Here is a 19094-nt window from a genome sequence, read left to right on the forward strand (position 1 = left end):
TAAGTCAAGTTAGATATGTAATTGGTTCCTATGGACTTCCTTTCATATAGATGTGTAGAAAGAATGACCCAAAGCGTTTACCAAATGACTAACTGCTCACTGAGTAAAATTAATTCTGAAATTACAGAGAATACAGTCTGGTTCCAGGGCTTCTCAAATTTATTGTGCAAACTTCTTGAACATTCTGCTAAAGAGGAGAGCGCAATCAGAAGGCCCAGAGAGAGCCCCAGGTGATGCTGTTGTTTGCAATCCAAGATCACACTTGAGAAGCAAAGTCAGTCTGTGTATTACAGCCCTTCTGATATCCAGAATCATTACCTGATAAAGTAAAAGAAATTTAAAAATTCTATCAGTATTTACACATGCTCATTCCAAGAGAGCAGTGTGTACAAGGCCATAGGAAATGTCACAGTTGAGCTAGGAATGATGGAGCTTGTGATACACATGTTCATTTCAATCTTAGTTTGCTTTGGAGACTTGTGTTTGCTGCCAAACACCAAAAGAGGGTCATGCCTATTTTGTCTTGGGATATGAACTTCTTGGTTCTCTTACTCCAAGAAGACTTCCTCCTTGAATTGTACTTTCTGGCATCCTGAGAGAAATGGTCTGTTTATTAACTGTGGTTTTCGATGGACACTGAGTATCACCTTAAATACCAGCACAGATAAATCCAAATATTATGTGTACTTAGGGAAAAGTGTGAGTCTGTGAAGGAAACATGAAAAGGTCATGCTGAAGAAAAATAATTATTTGACTGCGGTATTTATGAGTGAATGGCTTTGAGTGGGTAAATTAATGATTTTGTTCCAACATGTGATAATAGGGGAAAAGGCCACCTGGCGGGAGCAATGGGTACATTCACAAAGAAACAATGGAAGAAATATTGGAAGTCTAAAAATGTGCAGAAATATTACAATGGGTTGGAATAAAATCTGTGAGGGTTTGATTGAATGTGGGAAACAAAGAAGGAGTCTTACAAGTTTCAGTATGATTTCGTGTGGATGTGCAGGACTTGGGCAGCAGTGAAAGGAACCGGTTAGGATCATAAATAAATCTGTATGGGAGACAAGGATGTCTTTAGTAGGACATTCTCTGCCTGCTTTGTACATAGTTACACTGTGCCTGGATTGCCATCACACATCAACTGCCCAAGCAACATCATTTTGAAGATAAAGTGACTGGATCTATGGACACCTTAAGACTCTTCCCCATATTGACCCATTGAAAGAAAATGGATAAAATATGTGAAAGCATTTTTGTGCTTCAGTCAATTGACAATAAAGGAGAATTTGTTCACACTGAATTTAGATCAGTTACAAAGAGATAGGGATATGTGGTGTTGGCCTGGCCGCCCTCCTAGTCCCACAACTAGCCTTAGAGAGCAATTGTGAATCTTTCTCTGGACGTGTATCTCTTCATAGTATTATTCCCAGAACCCACATATTACAGCTCACAATGGCTTATAACTGCAATTCTGGGGAATCTGAAACACTGGCGTCCAGAGGCACCTATACTCACCTGGAGTACACCAAAATATATGAAGGTACACATGCATACAACATCAATAAATACATCTTACCAAATTGGGGATCTAGCTGGAGGTCTTTAGATCATTCGAAGCAATGTCCTTGGGTAATATTAAAGGGAGACATGTAAGATTCCCACTCTGGTACTCAAAGAATACTTTGTTATAAAAGTCTCCATCCTGCCCCTGAGCCAGTCTCTGGCTCCATATCCATCACAAGATGCTCTATCACACAGACAACTGCAGACACACAGGCAAAGCACACCTGTGCGCACACACACTCACACTAATGTTATTGTAATTTCCCCAGCCTTGAAGCCCCTGATGTTGGAACCATGCCTTTTAGCATTAAGCTATGTGATTAATAAATATCTTTTCTTTAGTCATAATTCGGCTTCTGGTTGTTTGTTACAGTAACAGAAAGTAGACTACTACAGCAATCTACAAAGCTCCTTGGAAAGGCAACATAGATTCTTGATTTTGTCTTTGCATTGAATCTGTTTCTAAGATGATGAGGTGGTTTTACTATAGTGTGTGTGTATATATATATTTTTTTTTCAAGAAATAATTTGGAACATATAATTCTTCACCTTCCACAGTTCAGGTCATCTCATAGTCTCCAAAATATTCTTCCATTTGGGGATTGTTTTTATTTTTTATTTTTTGTATTATTCATCAAGATTTTACTCAGTTTTAACTGTTTGGAAAGACACAACAAATGCAGTTTGGGTATCACTGTTAGAAACCTACAATCAGACATTTTTATGTAATTTTTCATTCATTAGTTGGGAAGTGGCATTTCGTGACCACTAGCCATATACTTGAAATGGAAATTTAGGACAGAATGATAATATAGATGAATGAATTTTCACCACTTGCTTTATTGTACAACAAATATACAGAATTATCAGAATAATTATGGCACTATAAGATGCATAAATGTATATTAATATTACTAACATCAGTCAAGCAGTTTTGCCTTGACTACCTATATTCCCTTCTCTATTGATGGCTAGACTCTACATAATTGATTAATAGAGACAGATGAAGATATTTCAGTTCACATCATATCTATCACCCAATTCTAATCTATTCTCTACTGATTGTATTTTTCTCAGCACTAGTCACTGTCTCAATTCCTTACATACTTCATTCCTTATAAAGGTCTCATGACAGAATACCTCACAACACAAGCATGTTGGCTCCATTTTCTCTTCTTGCATTTTTTCATGAGCTTTACATTTTATTGTGGCAGAATGTTTTGCTGGTGAAATGGATGAGAATAATGTAAGTAGCTTCCCATTCTTTTCACTTCTAGTGCCCAGCGATTCGTTCTGTCTTTAATGTGCAGTAATTTCACTTTTATGTCGGTAGTTCTGAGCTCATATTCTCAGGTGCCCAATGTACTTGTTCAATTTCTACTGTTAAATATTTTCTCAGAGGTTTCTTATTGAAAGTGTGACTTGAAATAATTTGTTCTCTACTCTTGACTTTTTTTTCTTGGGGAACAGCTACTATATATTTGTTGAGTTTCTCTTGCTTAGTTTTAATATCTTCTCAAATCCTTTTAATCTACTTTCAAACTCAGCTACTCTGTCCCTCCAGTTCTATTGGCTGTTAGAATTCAGCTCTTTAGCCTTCTATTTCATATTACAGCACTAGTACAGAACTAACTTTATGTTTTCGACCCTTATGAGTTATATTATTTATTTAAGAGCAATTTATTTTTTCTTATATTTTAGCTCTAAAAAACTTTAATGTTTCCTAATTTGGACTCTCAGTTTTATTTGATAAGTTGTGTTCTTTCCTAATATGTCACACTCTGAAATGTTAACCTATTTATTTTGGGGCATTATTAATTCTATCATAATAGGAAAGATAAACAGAGATCAGATTTACCAGAATGAGAAGGGGGATGTTGAGCCTTGTGGAAAAAAGTTGATGCCACAATGTCACTGTGGTGAAGCTGGCTCACATGACTAGGTGTGTCATCTGTTCTAGTTAATTATAGTGAATGCTAGGCTTTGATCCATCTACTAATCATAAGATGTAAAAGAATAGTTTCCTTTTGGACTAGATTTCTTACAGACTATGTCCAGCTCCTTGTAAATGATAGTGCTCACTTGTAAAGCTGGCATAAATGTGGGAGACAATTTCCAGGCCTCTGACAGTAAGACTTTGCAATCCCAAGGTTTCTAAATCTGTAGCCTATGAAGAGGAAGTTCAAAAGCTCGTAGTCTTGGAGAACACAGAACACATTTAGAGTTTGGTATAATTGCTAGGAATTTTAAGGCTGGCTGAATCATGTTAAATTAGCTGCTGACAACTGGTGAATCTCACCATCACTTTCTTTGTTTCCTGAACATTTTTGTGTGGCCTATTTTGTGAATTGCCTCTTTTTTGCCTCTTTTTAACATTTTACTTTGATTAAAAATATCTCATTAAATATATACTATTATGTTCATATACATAGCAGTTTAAGCACATGGATAAGCTAACTTTTTGTTGTTTCTAACATTTTGTTTTGTTTTTCGAGACAGGGTTTCCCTGTGTAGCTTTGGAGCCTATCCTGGCACTCTCTCTGGAGACCAGGCTGGCCTCGAACTCACAGAGATCCATCTGCCTCTGCCTTCTGAGTGCTGGGATTAAAGGTGTGTGCCACCAACACCTGGCTTCTAACATCTTTTTAGGCATCCATGTGCCTAAAAAGCTTTAAGGAAGGTGCTCAAAGTCTAGGAGTGAAAGATATACTACATAAATGTTGACCTATGATATGCTAACAAAGGGAAAAGGTGAGGCTTTAGGATATCTGGTAGAAAATAATCAATTTTAGGATTTTCTGCCCCTTATGCATAACATTCTGAAAATTAAAGTTGAGGTAGATTTTCATACAGGATCAAAGATAGATAGGAAGTGGCATTAAATTCATTCTAATCAGGACGTTTACAAAAGAAGAATGTTTAGAGCAGAACCATGCATTTAGTGCAGCACAGTCGTCAGTCTAGCCCTGGAACCTGCCTCTTGGGGAAAGAAAGAGAGAAGCAGCTGGGAAAAAGCCAGACATCCATAGAGTACAAGAATATATATAACAGCACTGCTTAGTAGTTTCAGCTTTATTTTGGAGGAAATAATGGATTTACTCAACTGTAAAGAAAATCCATATATTCAAGGCAGAAGGCACAAATAATATGAGAAGTTTCAGTGATGTGTAGGCAACAAATTGATGATCTGAAAATGAAACTCATTCACTTTCTCCTCAGTGCACTTTTTTATTTTCCCTCATTTTTAAGGTGATAGATGACTAGTCTACTTTGTCCAAAGCCAGAAACTGGAGAGTTTTTCTGTGATCCTTTTCATCCTTTATTCTCTGTATCAAATAAGTTTTATGGTGCTTACTGCTATTTTTTTCTAAAAATTTATTCACTCCTATACCCACCTCTATTTTGTGAATTACAGTCTTGATTGCTCTGGCCTGAACATGTGGTAAATATCATTTTTGCTTCTCTGATGGGTACTGGGCATTCCTACATTCCCATTGAAACAATTATTTCCAAAAGAAAGTGTTTTTTTTTTTTTTGACTGATACAGGAGACTTCAAAAAACCATGTAGCATTATTGGGCAGATAACTGCATCTCTATGAGAAAGAGACTGATTTAATATCAGCCTTGCACAGTTGAAGGACAGCTCTGAGTTATAAGTCATTCCAAGAAGTTAGTTTCAGTTCTTCTAGACATTTGGATGCCTTTAGACCTGTTTAGTTTGAATTGAATATGTTACACAGCATTGTGCTACACAGGGAGCATCTCTTACAAGTATTTAATGAATGTTGAGTACATTCCTCTTGAACAAACCCTACCTGCTCTAATTTAAGAAGGTAAGCAGGGCCAGGCTTGGTTAGTACATTTAGAAGACTAAATTTTAACAGTGAAGTATGTGGGTGTACTTAATATCTCTCATAAGGACACCTTTTAAGTCATCAGATGATTCCTGTTGCTCTTGTGGTGTGTATTTATTTATTTTACTGCCCAACCCAGGCAATGCATTGTACTTGAATTGTTTGTGACTATGGAATCTGCATCTCCCATTCTCTTCAACTAGGTTCTCAAATTCTGTGAGATCTGAACATCATATTGCCTAGATTGTTTATAAGCTAATTTATTATTTTTAGACTCTAAATGGAGATTGAAAAAAGACAAAGGAAATACCTCCTGTTTCTAGGTGGATTGGTCTTCAGTCCAGACCTGACTTTCTCATAGTAACAGTAACATTACTTCTTCCTGATGGATATGCTACTGAGTGCAAAACCCTTGCTGTTCCACTGGTGAGGCTGTTTTTTTTTTTCTATCTAGATATTATGGATGCTTCTCTGGTAGTTGAAGAAGACAGTCTTTAGTTGTGAGGATGGCAAGAAAATAGGAGAAGATATATGTTTGTTGGTCCAGTATTTGTGTGATAGTCCTGAAAGATGCCTGTTCAAAGTGAACTTTATCATTGCCAATCAGGGCACTCTTTTCATGGTATCTCTGAAGGCTATTTCAACATCATGGCTGCACTCTCAGACCTACACCTGCCTAACAACGCCATAGGACCCACTTAGTGTTCTTTTCCTTCTTTTCAGGCCATAATAGTAAGTGCAGTGAGTGCAGCACTCAAATTATGCTCAATTAACCTTAAATATCTGTATGTCAAATCCTGTATTAATTTATGTCTTAAATGACTCCTATTTCCCTGTGTGGACTTTATCAGATACAGCATGCATTAATAATGAAATTAGAACCAAAACATACTTATTGTTTGAAAAATCTATGTGATTCCTGCTAGTTTTCAGCGGTAACAAACTATTAAATTTTCTGTCTGCAAGTTTATATCCCATTGTGAGATTGCAATTTGTTTTACAATTTCTCCACAAATTCCAAAGGAAAATGATCACATAAGTATCAGATGAAATAACTCATTTGTGGCAGGAGTTGCTGAGCAGAGCATAAGGGGAACTGGTTGTCTTCTGAGGGAAGAGAACTGAGGGAATTATCACTGGAATCACTGAGTCTTTTGTTTCAATTGGCTATGAACCAAGATCAGTCAATGGCACTGGTATGCAAAGTGTCTCAGTGAGAGCTGACAACTGAGACAGACTATTGAATTTTCCACAGAGCCCATTGTACAGGCTGACAGCAATCTAGTTAAGACAACTGATTAATAAATAAATGGATAAAAAGCTTTCTGAACTAAGGTTTAAAGAGCAAAATATAGTTGGTTCTTTAAATAAATTTCAAGTTTCTTTCTTGCTTTATTATTAATTCTATGACATCCCTGTTTGGAATATATGGGTTTACTTTATAAGAAACAGTCAAGTATGTTTCCAACATCCTATATATTTACAACACATAATAAGTGTATTTCATTCCTACATCCAAAATCAAAAATGTCATTGCTTCTTATGACTAACTCAAGAGCACACCCTCATGTATGAGTTGTAATATTAATGTCTTTCCTGGAAATCTGCACCTAACTTCTGTATTATATCGATTGGCATCATGAGGAACTTGGAGTAACTTATCAGGACAGTTCTGAAACCTGCTCACAGGACTCATTTAGATTGGGTCAATTAAAATGGGAAGTCCCATCATTTTATTTTCAAAACAACCTTATTTTACATACCCATCCCAGTTCCCTCTTCCTCCCATATTCCCAATCCCTCCACAAAACCCCCATCCAACCCCCACATCCACTACTCAGAGAGAGTGAGGCTTCCCACGGGGGAATCATCAAACTCTGTTTGGGGCAGGACAGAGGTCCTCCCTTTGTATCTAGGTTGAGCAAAGTGTCCCTCCATAGGGAACGGGATCCAAAAAGCCAACTCATGAACTAGGGATAAACGCTGCTTCCACAGCCAGTGGCCCTACAGACTGCCTAAGCTCCCCACTTATGGGGGCCTAGTTGAGACTTATGCAGGTTCCCCAGCTCAGGTCAGCTGTCTCTGTGGGTGTCCCCAGCATGGTCTTGACAAGGAGTTCCATCCCAGTGATTAGCTGTGAATCTCTGCTTCTGCTTCCATCAGTTACTGGATGAGGGCTCTAGGATGGCATATAAGGTAGTCATCAATCTCATTTTAGAGGAAGAGCATTTAAGGTAGCCTCTCCACTATTGCTTAGATTCTTAGTTAGGGTCATCCTTGCAGATTCCTGGGAATTTCCCTAGTGCCAGGTTTCTCGTTAACCCCATAATGGCTCCCTCTGTCAAGGTATCTCTTTCCTTGCTCTCCTTCTCTGTCCTTTCCCCAACTCAACCTTCCTGATCCTCATGTTCTCCTCCCCCCACCCCTTCTCCCATCCTCTTTCTCCTACCTCTCTTCCCTCTCCCTCCATGCTCCCAATTTACTAAGGAGATCTTATCCCTTCCTCCTTCTGGGGAGTTCATGTATGTCTCTATTAGGGTTCTCCTTGTTTACTGGCTTCTCTGGGTTTGCATTGCAGGCTTGTAATTCTTTGTTCTATGTCTAATATCCACTTATGAGTGAGGACATACCATGTTTGTCTTTCTGTGTCTGGGTTACCCCACTCATGATGGTTTCTTTTAGTTCCATGCATTTGCCTGCAAATTTCAAGATGTCATTGTTTTTTACTCGTGGTATAATGATCCCAGAACTGGGGTTCAGTACTATATAAAAGAGAGAAAGCAAGCAGAGCAACAGCAGCCATTGTTCTCACCTCTTGAGTGTGGCTGCAGTGTGACCAGCTGCCTTGTGCCTCAGCCACCATGACTTCCCTGACATGGTATCCAGTGAAATGAAATAAATTCTTCCTTACTCAAATTGTTTTTGTCGGGTATGTTGTCACAGCTACAAGAAAAATAACCACTGCAGTAATGAACTTCAGAGTTCCCTTTGTGCTGATTTGATATGCAGATTGTAAAAATTGTAGCCCTAAACACTGACTCAGCGTCTCCAGGGGAAGAAGACAGAGACTCATATTAACGAGCAAAATGGTAATCATTGTTTCCAATAAGGCTTTAGAACAATGAATGGCTTTATCTTCCTTACTCTAATTCTTCTATACATGAGACACTTAATGAAAATACACCGGATTCCATGGACAGATAAGAGTATAATGTACACAATCCTGAGACACATCTTAATTAACCCTGGAAACAAGATCTTCTAATGAATTAAAAACATTGATGTTAATTTTAATCAACACTGTTACCCAGAAGCCAAATGAATATAAATATGTTTATATGAAAAACCAAAACTGATTTAAAGTACAAATTTGACAAGTACAGTTTTATCAATAATTGTAAGTATTTGTGAATTACACAAATAACCTTTGTAGTTTTACCTGGTGGCAACCTAATTGACATATTTTAACATTACTTTAGTGTGCTATTTTGAGTGAAAATTAATAAGCCAAATATAATTACTACCTGCTAAGTGTTAAGTTGGGATGTGAAGCTCAGAACACGAGTCATTTTCTAGATTGATGTGTCATGTCTCATTTTAGAGATGCTTAAGGGAGTCTTAACTGCTTCAGGGTAATTTTGATTATGTTTGACTTCCTTTAATTTCCTTATAGCTAATATTTCTCTATTTTACCAGATGAACAATTATATTTACATATTAAATAATATAACATTAATTTTAGTTCTCTGGTTATAGATTTGTGAAATAACATAGATTTTATATCCTAACACTTCCAGAGAAATTAATACCTCTTTCATGTTGAAAATATGTTTCGTGGAATCATGTTTTGCTCAACTCTAAATATATCATGGAACCCATAAGGGAATGATGTTGCATGAACTCTAGTTAAAGTCACTAATGACTTCTTTATATATAATCCAGCACCAGCTATTTCTTCATGTGAGTTAACCCTTGCTTCCCCATCATCACTCTATCATGAATTTATTCACTGAACACTTTCTTCTTTCTCACTATTTATCCTTGGTAGTTGCCAAGGGAGCATCAGGCGCTGAGGATTGATGAATAATGAGGAAATAATGATGGAGTGTGGGAGATGTTCTCAGGGAGCATAGGAAGAACATACAGTTCGGTGTTGGAGATAATGAGAAGGCTTCTGAAAGGAATTGAGACAATCTGGCCCTGGAGAGAACAGTCATCACATCCACATCCACAACAGTTGGGATGTGGAGAGCTTTGGAGTGATTACAACAGGGAGAGAAAGCAGAGACAGAAGTCTGATATTTAGAGATGGGGAGACTCAGAGGGAAGGGCTGGATAGAGAATGTTGCATACACTGGGTGCTGATGATGTTAACTATTGAATTAATAGTAAGGGGTCTTGCCATCGTTCTGAACAGTGTGAGATCAGAAGGCCCTGCAAACCTTCCCAAACTGAGGGGCTAGGAATGCATCTGCAGAGCAGGTGAGGGGCTGCCACCAACCCAGGTGCGGTATGTGGATGACAGCCCTGAAGTCCTTTATAGTAAGCTCCTCATCTCTTCATGTGGCATCCTCCCTGTCTCCACTACTAACCTGACACTGTCACGATAAATGTCATAATGAGGTATTTGCCTGTCTGACTATTTTTAGGTATTTGTTGTTGATTTGCTTTGTTTCTAGGGTAGGATCTCAGTCTAGGCTGGTCTTGAACTCTTTAAAATAATGATTTATTTTCACTATTTTTATTTTCTTGTGTGTCTTTGTGTGGATATGGGCATGTATGTATGTAACTATAGAGGTCAAGGACATGGGTTCCCCTAGAGCTGACCTTCTATGCATGTGTGATCCCCTTGACCTGGTGTGGGAAACTGAATTATGTACCTTGCAAGAACAGAAAGTGGTCTTCACCATTTATTGAGCCATCCCTCTAACACGTGTATATGCACTCTTTATTTCCTCTCAGACCATAAATTTCTGAAAATGGTCTCCTTGTTTGTGCATCTTTCTATCCATGGAACAAAAGATAGTAAACCCTTACTAATACATGAATATATGCTGAATAGGGGATAGAAGGCATTTTAGATAGCATCATAAGGAATATAACAAAATAAAATTGTACTAAACTAAAGAGGAAATGAGGTATAAAATCAATGTTTAAAATTGGCAAATTTATATTATACACAATTAAAATGAACAGTAAATTCCACCAAGTATATGATTTCTCTAGCATACAGGCCATAAAGAATAAAATAAAATAAAATAGACCACATGGTTCATTGATGGTTACTTACCCTCATTGCGACATTCCTGTATGTGTGCCAGTAAAGATTTCCCAAGTTCAGTGAAGAGCACCCAGATTCATCAGGAGGGTAAAAATTTCCTAGATTGTTTTCATTACAAAATACTAAATACAGAATGTGAAAGTTGTGATTTTAAATATTCTTAAAAAACACACTAGTATTATTAAAGTACTAGATAACCCTAGCTGATACTTAGATACAGTACCTAGGAAACATCTACATTCATAAAACTATGGTTTAATGTGCACTTCCCCCTCTATAGCAGAGAAACATGGAGTTATTTGCCCTAAGTTATGGGCCCTTGAGTTATAAGGCTTTAGAGTAATGTTCAGACACAAGAAAAAAAACTTCAATAAGAATAGGATCACGATAATTTTTGTCACATTGCATAACAAATTCCATACTACACAAACAGAACAAGGATCTGTTGGAATGATCTGTTGATGGGACCCTCAGTAGAGTGACAGACTTTGTTGAAGAAGTTTGCTGGCGATATAGAAAGTTAAATAGACTCTAATTAAGTCCCTACTCTCATCAACCTGGGACATTGACTAAGTCTCCACTCTCATTTGCTAACCTTGTAAAAGGCTCACAGAGCCTATTTAGTGCCTTGATTTTGTTTCTTTGTATGTTTCATCGAAGGCTATAGTAGAAACTAATGGTAATTTTGCCAAAAACATTTCTTGGTTATAGAGTGTATCAGATAAAGACTACAAGAGACACTTTGGATGCCAAAGCAGCTTCACTAACTTGAGGCATGCAGGGAAATAACACACCTAAAGACTTGTGAGGTAACCTAAGAGTTTTTCTATGAACTATGCCTATTGTTCTGAAGAAATAGGACGGTTTACTCCTGAGGACGGGGCAGGGCAGCCAAGATGGGTCCTCTCCCTAGGTGAGTGTTCTCTTACACACATGTATCACAATGATGTTTACTGAAGAGTAGACAAGACTGAAACCATCTTGAGACACTATCATTAAGAAAGTAACAAATACTGTATTATCTGGTCTGTGTCCTATCAGAAAGAGTGTTAGAAAAACACCCCTGTCCCTAACAAAACAAAAGTGACAGGGACATCAGTGTGTTCTGCATCCAAAATCAGGCAGCAATAACATAGGGAAATAAATGGTAGATAGTTAGATTATAGATATTAGATGATAGATAGAAAGGTAGATGATAGATATGCAAACACACATATACGCACATGCATATATATACATATAAACACATACACACATATTACACACACAAAGCACATATATACACATATACAAGCATACCTACATATATACATTCTTATAATACATATTGGCAATCATAAACCCTGAAAATTTACTAATTTATAAATTTTTCTTTTCTAATGAGTAAAAAGACTTTTGACCAGAAAGTCATGAATATACAGTTCATGGCTTTGTTTTGTGTTTAGAATCAAGGCCTTTCCATGCAACCCAAATCAGCCTTGAATTTAAAATTCTCCTGCCTTAGATTCCCAAATGATAGGACTACAGATTTGCACCAGCATGCACAGCACCAGAAGGTGTTTAAGTTCTTCTTGCTGTTAGAAGTATGGTTTGTTTTCTGTAAAAACACATGCTATCTGGGACCCCATGATGTTTATGATCCTGTCAAATAGTGACGAAATAGTGCTGGACCCCAAACTGAAATGTGCTGAAAACTCCACAGCCTGAAGATGGTAATAAGTGACATTTCACAACCGATAGTTACATGATGTAAATGTCCATCATTGGATATCCAAGTGATGAGGGAAATGAATTTAGCTATTATTTTAACAATCTAATTGGTTCCAAGTGGCAAGTGACATAAAAAATTTCAGATGTCATAGTTTTCCCAAATTAAATGTGTAGAAGCAAGGGAAATGAAACTCTAGTAAATAAACACAAGAACAAGGGAATATCAGAACAGGAAAAGTATCGTCTGAAAGTGACATTACAAATCTACTCTGTTATCACTTTTGAGTAAAATCTGAAAAGTAGGAGGAATTTGGAGAAAACTCTGCTTTTAGAAATGTGCTGATTTTAGAAGTTCTGACAGAATTCATTTAGATGGCAGAGATGGGTAAATCAAACACGAAACAAGCTGGCAGACAGCCTGCTGTTGTTTTCCACAGCACTGCCTGGCCACACAAGCCTCCAGACTCAGCTCTGCTGTCAAAAGGGCCATGAGGATCCAGAGCTCTGTTCCTCACAGTAAAGGTCAACTATTATTTTTAAATTGCCCTTTTACCTCAATTGAATTCTATTTATTTTAGTTCAACTCTAGTTTTTGTGTCAACCTAGGATCAAGAAATATGAGGATGGGAAAGGAATAGGGAGGTGTATCAGGAGGGTTTTGCCTCAGATTGAACACACTGTAAGTTGATGAACCATTCAGTTAGTTAGGGGCAGCAAAGAGGTCCAAACTGTGATGGATTCCACTGAATTTAGGATATGATTGCAAACTGCCCCATGGTGATTCTAAGGCCGATTTGCCTCTTAAGGCTGCCCAGCCTTTCATCCTCTGCTCACAGTCAGTACTGATAGGGGCTGCTGGCTCTCACAGGAAAGTTCCTAAGGAGGAGAATCTTTCTAGTTGGCCAAGAAGAGAAAAGTAACTGCCTTCTAGAACAGCCAAATAACCCACCTTTATATCCTTAATATCAATATTATTTTCTTCCTTGTTGTAGTGACCAACTGCTTGACATGAGGCAAGTTAAGGATGCAAGGAAGGATTTATTCTGATTTGCCATTCAAGGGAATTGGCCAGTAAAGTGTGACGGCAGAAGCAGAGGCCAGTGTATAACAAGCATCTGCCATTAAGAAGAAAACAAACCTGGAAGTAGATCCAGGATACACACTCATTTTTTTTATAGTGCACTTGTGTTTATTTTAGCAAAACCTATGCTGATGTAGTTACAATTAGAAGAAAATACACTCCAAGTCCATTCAATAATAAACAAAACTTTAATTATAATTTGGATAGTTTGCTAGATGCATATAAATCTTCATTTACATATGTATATTTTCATACTGGTAAGGATTTGAAGAGTTATGTAAAGATGATAAAATACACTGCCAAAGTAGCTAAAAAACAAGGAGGACCCTAAGAGAGACATACATGTTCCCCTGGAGAAGGGGAAAGGATCAAGATATGCTGAGAAAATTGGGAGCACGGGAAGAGGGGGTAGGGAGCTAGGAGAATGAGAAGGGCAGAAGAGGAGGGATGCAGAGGACATGAGGGAGCAGAAAGGTTGAGTCAGGGAAAGAATAGGTGATAACAAGAATGGAGATACCATAATAGAGGGAGACATTTTAGGTTTACAGAGAAATCAGGTACCAGGGGAATGTCTGGAGATCTACAAAGATGACAGCAGCTATCAATCTAAGCAACAGAGGTGAGGCTACCTTAAATGCCCTCCCCTGATAATGAGATTGATGACTGACTTATATGCCATCCTACAGCCTTCATCCAGCAGCTGGTAGAAGTAGAAGCAGACACCTACAACTAATCACAGAACTGAACTGGAACCCAGATGCAGAAAAGGATGAGTGAAAGCACAGGGCTCCAGACTAGGCTGGTGAAACCCACAGAAAGAGCTGACCTGAACATTGGGGAACTCTTGGTCCCCAGACTGATAGCTGGAATACCATCATGGGACTGATCCAGACCCCAGGAACATGGGTTTCTGTGAGGAAACCTTGGAAATCTACAGGACCTCCTGTAGAAGTTCAGTACTTATCCCTAGCATAGGTGTGGACTTTGGAAGCCCATTCCACACAGAGGAATACTCCCTGAGCCAAGACACACGGGGGTGGGCCTAGGTCCTATCCCAAAGGATACAATAGAGTATGATGACACCCTATGGAAGGCCTCACCATCCAGGGGGAGCAGAAAGTATATGTGATAGGTAGGGTTTTAGTTGGGGAGGGTGGTAGGGGAGGACGGGTGGGAGAAGGTGGGATTTTCATGTAAAACAATCCTGTTTCTAATTCAAATAAAAAAAAGTTGGGAAAAAATGTATCTCTAAAGCTGTAGCCAACCAGAATTTGCAAGTGCTTAGCACATTTATTCTCCATGAACTCTAATAATCTGTTTGTAGGAAATATTAATTAAATATAGCACTTGATATTTTATCATCTTTACAGGATACACACTCTTAAAGCCAGGCCTTGCAAGTACTTCTTCCAGGAAGGCACCACCTCCCTCAGGTTCTGTAACTTCCCAAGCAGTGTCAAACATGGGGAACAAATGTTCAAGAACATGAGCCTATAGAAAAATAAGTTTGCATTTAAGCCACAGTATCTACTTGTAATCAGTCTATGACACAACCCTAAAATGATCTATAAACATCATCAATGTTGGGAAATTGACATTTCTCTGAGGTACATTTTCAGTACCCTCTGAAAATCTTCAGTTCTGTATAATTTCACCTATTATTTAAAACATACCTGTTTTAAAATTAATTATTAAGCAGAAAAGAAAACATTAAAATAGAAATATTGGTCCTTTGAAAGTTAATTTGCAGATGCTAAAATATTTATATTTGGAATATACTTTGAATAACTTGTATTTACTATTAGAATTTCTTTTTGTAATTTTGTATAGAGGGAAGGGAGTTGTAAATTTCATAATCAGGTGTCTAGCTGTACTTCTTCTAAGAAATCATTTTTTAACAGTAAAAAATTCATCAAGTGTCACATGAATAATATAAGAGCAAATTTATTTCATAATTTGAAAGTATAGCTTTTTTCTGGGGTGATCAAATACTTCTCTTATGCAAAGTTCTTGAAATAGTAGACTACACTCTAAGATAACTGTTCAGTTTTTGAAATTCAATGCACTTCCTCCTTCTTGTAGTAACATAGCCCAAGTTTCCATCTGTCTGTAGTTACTCTTCTATTTTTCATTCATTCATTTCCCAGAATTGACTATATCAATCTCTTCTTTCTTGAAATATTGACCCATCCCTTTAATTTAGTTACTGGGTGGGGGACTTCTGTTAAATACCCCCATTTTTTCTCTATATAGTTCATTTTGCCTACATGTATCTATGTATGTTTACATACATAGATATTTTTTGTTTGTTTTGTTTTTTCGACACAAGGTTTCTCTGTATTGTTTTGGAGCCTATCTTGGCACTCACAATGTAAACCAGGGTGGCCTCAAACTCACAGAGATCAGCCTACCTCTGCTCCCAAGTGTTGGGATTAAAGTTGTGTGCCACAAACATAGCTATTTTTACCCCTATTTAGTTGCAGTCTAAATTTTTACTCTGTCTTGTTGGTTATTACCATGATTCACTAATTGACCAAGACAGCATCCTGTACCACCAGCCTCACTATTTATCCCACAACTTCTTGGTACAATAGAATTACTATATTTACCATAAATTCCTTTATTTGATAAGTCATAAAGAGTGTGTGTTATAAAGTATCATTGGCAGCTCTAAGACACACACCAATACTTAAGAAAGAATGAGAGAGTCCATTTATAGATAGTTGGAATGATTGACAGATAGATGACTAGGGTAGATAAGTGATCTGTTTGTGCATTTGTAGTCTTAGGATGCATTTGAAAAAACAGAAGTTCCAAATTTCTGTAGTGGGATTAAGTAGAGTTGCATGATTGTCCTAAGTTACATTTAAAATGGTTTTAAAACACATCGTAGAACTTAGGACCGTTTGAGAATCATTAGTAGAAGCTATTTAGTAGTTATTTAGTAATTAGTTATTTAGTAAAGAGAAAAAGAAAACAAATAAAAGCTAAAAAGAGTTAAAAACTCATGCTGTATGTAGGTTATAGTATGGAACAGAAAGAACGAAGCACAACCCTTTGAATTACACTTAAATGAAACTTTGAATTTAGTGTTAGAGATCCTAGTATAACTGATTTTGAGTTAAGTTCTAGGAGGTAAAATTATGTAGTTAAAATAGTGGGGGAAGGCTTCTTGGCCTATGTGAAATTTGTCATATGCTTTATAGTCACAGTAAATTTTTTATCTCTCCTATTCATCTAAAGTGCCTCTCAGTTACCTGACGTGTCACCTTGAAAGCAGTTTTGGAGAAAGAACCTTCTTTTAAAAATAAAAATGTCGATCTTCTTGCTATTAAAAAGCTTCCTATATGTTGGTTGAAAATTTTCATTCACCATTATCCTATTTCCAATGAGACCCCAAATTACCCACATTATGTCTGAGACAAATATTCACAATTCCCATCAGTTTAATGTTAAATTATAAAAAAATGAACCCCAATATTGCCTTTTCCCCATTTAAAATTTCTAGTAGGTCTTATATTCTTAGAATGCATTTGGAAAAAGAGAATTTTCTTCTGTTTATTATTAGTTCAAATTAGGAACAAGCTTGCTTCACATGAAAATCCCTTCTCCCTCTCTCTCCCCTCCACTCCCCAAAACCCCGCACCTGCCCCCACCCCATCCACCCTCCACTCCCCAGGCAGGGTAGGGCCCTCGATGGGGGCTCCGGAAAGTCTACCACATCATCCTGGGCCCGGCCTAGGCCCTCCCCCATATGTCCAGGCTGAGAGAGCATCCCTTCACATGGGATGGGCTCTCACAGTCTCTTCTTACACCAGGGAAAAATACTAATCCACCACCAGCTTCTGGCAATCCTGGGTCTGCTTGCCTCAATTGCTCAGCTATTTGGTGAGCCTGCATTTTTGATGTTTGGACTAAACCTTGAATCCCAGGTAGCTTAGGTGCTGTGGTAGCATGCTCCATCTCATTTGGCTTTCCATCTCAAGTGGTTAAGCATTCATCTTAGTGACTTCAGACATGTCATCTCCACTTAGTTTTTTTTCTGTAAGTTCACAAACTATTAAACCCTGATGTGGTGAAGCCACAAAATAGTGTGCACAGTACCCCTTAATTTAAATCAGTGCTTAGTAAAAATTACCTTTATTTTTCTTTCTGTTTAAATGGTATACATAATTAAATATATGCTAGGCTTCTGCTTGCCAAGTATATCTGCTAATGAGTATGGAAATTGCTGGAAGTAGCACATAATGTTTGAGCCACCAACAATCATGCTCAGGCATGGAGTTGAAACAGTTAAACTAATTTAGCACAGAGACTTTTTACCAAGCTCTTAACCTAGTTTTATCTGTGGTACATGTCCACTTGCTTTACACACAGGGAGGCTGCAAAACTTGTCATGAACACTGATGGTACGAGGGACAACTGCTTTAGTGAGCCTAGGACTGTCACGGCAGCCACGTCAGAGCAGATGGCTCCAGTCTAGAGATGGAAATTGGCAGCAGTCAAACACAAATCCTGGAAAGCATGTCTGCACTAGTAGAAAGGAGCTTTTTCCTATATACAAAGTCATTCACAGCATCCCATTGAGAATGTCTGGAAAAATTACAGGGAGGCACTGGCCGATATAGTTAATTTGCCTATTTGTATATACAACTTGTTGAATATACATATTAATATAAGTATATATGCAATGTATGTATTTACTATCAGCAAACTGTGCTGCATTTATTTAGAAACTTGCAGCTGATACATGGTAATATTCCCCCTGCTATAGTATTTTCTACAGTTGTACTATGGTATACATTAATATTAAATGTCATCTTCCTAGGAGTAGGTTACTGTCTAAGCGGAGCACAGTGGGCTTTCTGTTTTGTTTTTGTCTGTTAAGGACATAGTGTTTTAGTACAGACCAATATCTGTACACATCCAACAGATAGGTGCGGAAAGACAAGGTACACTTTATGATTTTAAATTTAGACATAAGCTTCAATCTAAACAAGCTGGTGTGACCGTATTTTACTAGTGTTTACTTTACTGTGTGTAATGAGAACCTGGATGGGACTGTGAAGCCTGACATTATTTTCCTTTGCAGTGGACTTCCCTGCTGTAGCTAACATCCATGTGATGCCAGTCCTCAGTCAGAACACAGGCTCGCTGTCAGTGTGTGTGGCCCACCTGGATGTGTGCCTCTGACAACTTCCCAAAGCCTGGGATACCTCTGTCTCCAATATCACAAGAAATTGTGGTTATTAGCAGATGCCTGAAATAAACCCTGTACCTCTTGAAAAGCGTTCACCATCAGAACTGCAGTGTACCATCTCTTGTTATATTAAAATAAATTAAGACAAAACCCAGTTTTAATTTATTCTGAGAAAGCATTTTCTGTTTGGGGAAAATCTGGATAATGAGTGAATTCAATCAAGCAAACGAAAAATAAATACAAGGTCCCTGTTGGTGTGGTGGATAATTAATGCTTTGAATGTATGAATCATTGCTAGGTATCATGTTAACTATAAAAGAGGGTTTTTTTCCTCATTACAACTTTGCTTGAGTAGAATGTATGCAATGCACAGGTGTTAATTACATTCACAAGGATGTAGG

At 37.7% G+C, this 19094-nt stretch overlaps 1 long non-coding RNA gene across 1 annotated transcript in view; it reads left to right on the top strand.

Moving 5' to 3' along the window:
• Positions 1-18858, top strand: part of LOC103161398 — a 641004-nt gene extending 622146 nt beyond the window's left edge. The window contains exon 8 of the long non-coding RNA XR_004772289.1: positions 18586-18858. This is a non-coding gene — a long non-coding RNA (glypican-5). The remainder of the gene's footprint in view (positions 1-18585) is intronic.
• The last annotated feature ends 236 nt before the right edge of the window (positions 18859-19094 follow it).

This window comes from Cricetulus griseus (assembly GCF_003668045.3).
Source record: "Cricetulus griseus strain 17A/GY chromosome 1 unlocalized genomic scaffold, alternate assembly CriGri-PICRH-1.0 chr1_1, whole genome shotgun sequence".
Classification (NCBI taxonomy): Eukaryota; Metazoa; Chordata; class Mammalia; order Rodentia; family Cricetidae; genus Cricetulus; species Cricetulus griseus.